This window comes from Halichoerus grypus, chromosome 3, assembly GCF_964656455.1.
Source record: "Halichoerus grypus chromosome 3, mHalGry1.hap1.1, whole genome shotgun sequence".
In the NCBI taxonomy this organism is placed as follows: Eukaryota; Metazoa; Chordata; class Mammalia; order Carnivora; family Phocidae; genus Halichoerus; species Halichoerus grypus.
In genome coordinates, this window is record NC_135714.1 from 50,448,796 (window position 1) to 50,455,238 (window position 6,443).

Here is a 6,443-nt window from a genome sequence, read left to right on the forward strand (position 1 = left end):
ACTGAACCACCCAGGCAACCCTAGCAGTATTTTTAAGCATCAACCTACTCCTCTTTATTTATAAAATATACAGATAAAAATACCTGGAACAAAAATGTGATTAAACAATAATTTATTTTTATCATAGATACTGGGGTTTTAGATTTTTTACACTCATTTTTGTATTACCTATCGCTTAAATTCCTTATAATAGGTATGTATCATTTTTATAAGCATAATAGCATGAATTTCTGTAAAATAGATTAAAATCTGCTAACCAGAAAGCTCCTCATAATTATAAAATAATTTGTTTATGTATCTCTCATTTACAACTAAATAGAATTCATCTGTAAAATAATGAACATAATTTTATCTTTCAGGTTCTCATATATTTCTTGAACTGTATACACTTTGAACTCATACTTTGTAGTGAAAGTAAGACTAAAAATCAAAGACTGGGGGATATACATTGTGAGTTACAATGAAAGAAAGACCAAGGAAGATAGGTAGTTATTAAATATTGTGGGGACCAGGGAAGCAAGGTACTCAACATGTTCCATTTTTTGGTTTGACAAAGAGAATTTGATAATTATGATTCTTAGAGAAAACAGGTGCTATATAATGAGAAAACATAGCAGGTAAAGGCCATTTGAAGCTTTACTCCATAAATGAACTTTGGAAAATTAAATAAATTATTTGATTTATCTGTCCCATATTAATATTACACCATGACTATGATATTTATTATATATCCTACCAGGATTATAATGACACTCATAAAAAACAATGAATTTGAAAACAAAGAGTTTTGCACATGTTATGCAACTCTACTCTGTTGTTATAACTAATAGAAAACAGGCACAAAACTCAAATATATATGAGCACAAAGACAGATGTTAATTGTTTTTCATTGTCATCCATCCCTCAAATATTTGTTGTAAGCCTACCACCACATATGTCAATTAGAAATGAGTGCTGTGGAGAAAATAAAGTAAGGTAAGGATATGTTTGGAGGTAATGTTTGGAGCATTCAAGGAATATCAAAGTGACCAAGTTGTCTAGAAAAGAGTAAATGAATGACAGAGTGGATGGAGATAATACCAGAGACACAGCAATAGGCTAGATCATAGGTCCTACTGGGCAAGGAAGGTAGGTTGGATTTTGCTCTGACTAGGAAGAGATAACACTGGAGAGTGCCGATCCGGAGTGACTTACATTTTGTTTGTTTGTTTGTTTGTTTATTTATTTATTTATTCAATTAGACAACATATAGTACATTATTAGTTTTTGATATAATGTTCAATAATTCATTAGTTACATATAACACCCAGTACTCATCACATCATGTGCCCTCCTTAATGCCCACCACCGAGTTACCCCATCTCCTTTTTCGCAACCCTCAGTTTGTTTCCCAGAGTCAAGAGTCTCACGTGGCTTGTCTCCCTCTCTTACTTCTTCCTCTTCAGTTTTCCCTCCTTTCCCCTATTGTCCTCTGGAGTGACTAACATTTTAAGTGGATAAGGCTATCTTCTGTTTGGGTGACGACTGAGGTGTGGAAGATAAAGGGGGAGGTTGGAAGATCAGTGAGAAGAATATTCTAGTAATTCAGGTGATAGAATTTGAGAACATGGACCAGGTGAAGAGAGTGAGAGGTGGTCAATTTCAATATATAATTTAAAGACAGACCTAGCAGGAATTGCTGGTGAATAGCATGTGGGGGAAAAAGATGAGTTGAGGTGATTGCAACCATTTTTTCTAATGAGAAACTGGAGGGAAAGCGTTGATGTTTAGTTATTTGAGGAGCTTGGGTAGTAAAAAAGTTAGGTATGAAAGTGTTAGGCTTGAGATGCTTGTTACACATTCAAGTGGACATGAAAGTGAAATACTAAGTCTAAGTTTCAAAGGAGAGGTCTGGATTGGAGTTACAACATTAAGAAGAAAGCGATCAAATTAGCCAACTGTTGCTAAACAGAGCTAATCAGAAGACAACTGAGATTAACTGTCAGAGTAAATGACATTGATAATGCTTGTGAGACTAATTTCTCATTTTTCCTTTCTCTCTCCCAATTAATAGTCTATATTTAGAAAAGAATACTTATCTTTACAATATTTCTAAGTGAAGAGAAATGTATTTTAAAGTATTCCTAGGTGGAGCATCTGGGAGACTCAGTCAGTTAAGTGTCTGACTTCTGCTCAGGTCATGATCTCAGGGTACTGGGATCCAGCCCTGCGTGGGGCTCTGTACTAAGCAGGGAGTCTGCTTGTCCCTCTGCCCCTCCACCCGCTCATGCTCTCTCTTTCTCTCTCTCACTCTCCCTCTCTCTCTCTCAAATAAATAAATAAAATCTTTAAAAAACATTCCTAGGTAAACCTTATGCTATATTAATTATAGTCTGTATTTTCAATATTCTCTTGGTAAATTTTGAGCCAAAGAATGTCCAAAAAAAAAATGTAGTTTTGCAATGTGAATGCATATTGAAATTGTGTGCTAAATGTAATATCTACCTTAGAGATTAAAGTTGATAAAGCATTGTTGATTTTTTTATTGAGCGTAATTAACATACTTAATATAAGTGTCAGGTGCGCAACATAATGATTCGATATTTGTACATGTTGTGAAATGATCACTACAAGAAATCTAGTTAATATCCATCACCATACATAGTTACAGAATTTCTTTCTTGTGATGAGAACTTTTAAGATTTACCTTCTTAGCAATTTGCAAATATGCAATACAGTGTCATTAACAATAGTCACCATGCTGTACATTACTTCCCCATGACTTATTTATTTTTTAACTGGAAGTTTGTACGTTTTGACCCCTTCATCTATTTCACCCACACTCCATCTCCTATGCCTGGCAACCACCATTTTGTTCTCTGTATCTTATACAATTGTTTTTTTCTTGTTTGTTTGATTCTGTGTATAAATGAGATCATATGGTGTTTGTCTTTCTCTGTCTGACTTATTTCATTTAGCATAATGCCCTCAAGGCCCATCCATTAATTGTTTAAAAAAAAATCTTAAAAAAGCAAAGAAATGATATAAAATTCAAATGTTCTAAACTATGCACAACTATGTTGGAACAAAATCAGAATTATCAGAGTCATTTTAATTTATGTTGTGTTATGAAAAGGAATATTTAAAAATGTTTTATAAACAAAATATTTAGGAGGCATGTATTAGACTCTTGCTAGAACCAGAACTGGTGCTACTTTTGAAGCTTGAGTGCAAGTTCATAAGACTTCCTAGTTTCAGTAAATGCATAAATATTACAGTAGGCATTTTCATTTTTATGACATATGCCTTTGGGTTAGTGTGATATTTGCATTTTCTCAGTAACTCCTTTATTTCTTTAAAGGAATGCATTTTATTCCTTTACTGTATTCTTTTTGTAGCATTAGAAGCTAGACGCTTTAGGGAAGACATTACTTATGAATATAGAAATGAGATGAATTATAATATTCTGAACATCCATCTAAGATTAGAAAATCTTTATTTAAGGCCTGATGTTTATGAGTTATTGAACTTAAATTCTGTAATATCTGAAATTGTGTTTGTCTCTCATGCCACTTGCATTGTTATTGCCCTAGAAAAGAATGAAAACAAATCACAACTCTCTGCCCCTTTACCTTTTACACCTATTAATTAGTATTTTTTATTATTCTCTTAGCATATTTTTCCTAAATATAGAAATATCTAAAGTGTTTCTTATATTTATATTACAATGTCTCATAGATAAATGTCTTATTAGAAATTACTATTTAAATTTAATCACATTGGGTGCATACCTCAGTATATCTAATTATGAAACCTAGTTCTCATTCTGGAAAACATACCACTGGAGTGTTTTGAATATTTAAGGAATAGTTTCATTCAGAACCATATTTAATATGCACAATATGCACTGAAGATCAATATATTTCTGTTTTCCCAGAATGCACTCACCATCTTTCATGGTCATGGATCACTGTGGAGAAGGTTTAGGAGATTATCAACCATTTACATTAAGGCTACATTGAAGGGTTCTTCAAAGAGAGTCAGCTCCCCCTCATTCAGATTCCTGTTGTAGAATTGGGGAAGAGTCTGTGAATCTTCATGATAGTAACTCGTTAGATTTCTGTCCATTGGGATTAACTTTTTATTTTTATGTGTTAAAGAGATCTTCAATATATGAGCTATTTTGGCTTTTTTTTTTTTTTTTTTTTTTTTGGTTTAATTTTTAGGGACCCTGAAATCAGTTCATACCACTCTAAATGCATCCTATCCCTACAGTTTATTATTGTGATTGTATTCTCATTTTCTCTAGCTATTTAGTACCACCACTCCAGTATCTCATTTCATCCATTCACCCTCATCCCCACCTGTGATCATTCAAGGACAAGGTGCCTTCACCAAGCCAGTTTTTTTTTTTTTTGAGATTTTTTTTTTTTTAATTTATTTATTTGACAGAGAGATAGCACAAGTAGGCAGAGAGGCAGGCAGAGGGACAGGGAGAAGCAGGCTCTCTGCTGAGCAGGGAGCCCGATGCGGGGCTCAATCCCAGGACCCTGGGATCATGACCTGAGTCAAAGGCAGCCGCTTAACCGACTGAGCCACCCAGGCGCCCCTAAGGCAGTTTTAATGCCTTGGAGGAAATGTCCTCTAACCCTTATGAGGATTATGGTTAAGGTATATCTATCAGGCTGCACCTGATAGAACTATTTTAACAGTCAGAATTTTTTATTCTTGTCTTTTTATACACTAGCAAAGTTCTGGCATTTCAACCTATGTACCATAAGACATGATAAAACATAGGCTTCATTTAATCAAATTTGTAGACTATAAAACATCATTCTCAGGTAATCAGTGAAAACCACTGAATCCTTAAAACCCTGTTGGTAGGGACACCTGGGTGGCACAGTCAGTGAAGCATCTGACTCTTTGTTTAGGCTCAGGTCCTGATCTCAGGGGGTCCACGGATTGAGCCCTGCATTGGGCTCTGTGCTCAGTGTAGAATCCACTTGAGACTCTCTCCCTCTCTTTCTGCCCCTCCCCCCCGCACTCTCTCTATCTCTCTCTAAAATAAATGAATAAATCTTTAAAAACAAACAAACAAACAAAACCCTTGTTGGTAACTTCTGGAAGAGAAATTGAAGGACTGAGGTTTTCTTTTTCTTTTTTTTTTTTAATAAATGTCTATTTTAATGCTTTTCACAATAGAATAAATGCTTCTCTTGATGACTGCAGGTTGTTTGGTAGTATTCAGAACCACCACAGTAATGGTGGTCTTCCTGATCGGTGTGTAGTCTTAAGTAATTATAAGGAATTACTTCTCTGAAACTGCTGTCAAACCAGCAGGACTGCATTTAAGCATCCATCATTTTCAGGGTTGTTGGTAACCTGGGCATATTTGCCCCAAATAACTTTGCCTCCTTGTGTCACAAGGCCCAACTCATTCACGTTCACCTCAATTACAGTGCCTTTGGTAATAACACCCAAAGTTGTATATAGTGGGGATGAAGGATTCTTTTTTACACCAAGTATTGGCAAGCAAAAGGTGGCTTTCAATTCAGGATGTGTTACATGGGCCTTTTTGAAACGTAAGCCCATTGGTCTAATGAATCTTTCATATTTAGGTGGTTTTCCAGTAAAGCTGTCTCCAACAAAGCAGACTTTAGTGACCATCCTCTTCCATGCTTTCTTCTTTCTCTTTCCTGTTCGAATAACTTTTAATACTTCTGTTTCTCCCTGGGCACGGACTTTGGGTAAAGGAACTTCCCATTTTCCCGCTTTCTCTTTTCATTTTTGTTTAATCATATTGGAAAGTACTTTAGCTCCGGACTGTCTCTCTCTGTCCAGTAGATACGCAGGTACTGCTCCTTGTGGAGTCTTTTCATCTTTCTTTTGTTTGGTGTTTCTCTTTTCATGCATCTTGATAGTCTTTTTCATTTGTATTTTCTCAGCATGGCGCTGTTTATGGTAGAGCTTAGCTTTCAGACCAATCATCTTTTTTGCCTTCTTTGAACGTTCATGAGCCTCTCGACCTTCTTTCTTTCCTTTTTTCTCATGGTAATTCAAACGATAGCCATATCGCTTCCGGTGTAACTCAATATATTCATTTTGTGGCATGGTGACAGCCGCAGAGCCGTCGGGTGCAGCTGCCGGGGAGTGAAGAAGCTCTCAATTTTCCAGGACTGAGATTTTCTACTTAGCTTCTGCAACTGTTGTTTCTCACCTTTTCTTGCTAATGACCTTAATATTTAACTGTCCCTCTCCGACCCCCCTTGATAAATCCAACTTGACCAATTACAACTTCCTACTCTACAAGAACCTCTTCTCCTTTCTAAGAAACATTTTTGACCAATTATTTTTTAGAAAACATTTTATTTATTTATTTGAGAAAGAGAGCACACAAGAGAGAGCACGAGGTGGGGGAAGGGCAGAGAGAGAGGGAGAAGCAGACTCCATGCTGAGCAAGGAGC

The 6,443-nt window shown here is 35.8% G+C and overlaps 1 pseudogene; it reads right to left on the bottom strand.

Annotated features, from left to right (window-relative positions):
- Positions 1-5,212: 5,212 nt before the first annotated feature.
- On the bottom strand, positions 5,213-6,124 carry LOC118522320 (ribosome biogenesis protein NSA2 homolog pseudogene; annotated as a pseudogene).
- Positions 6,125-6,443: the final 319 nt, after the last annotated feature.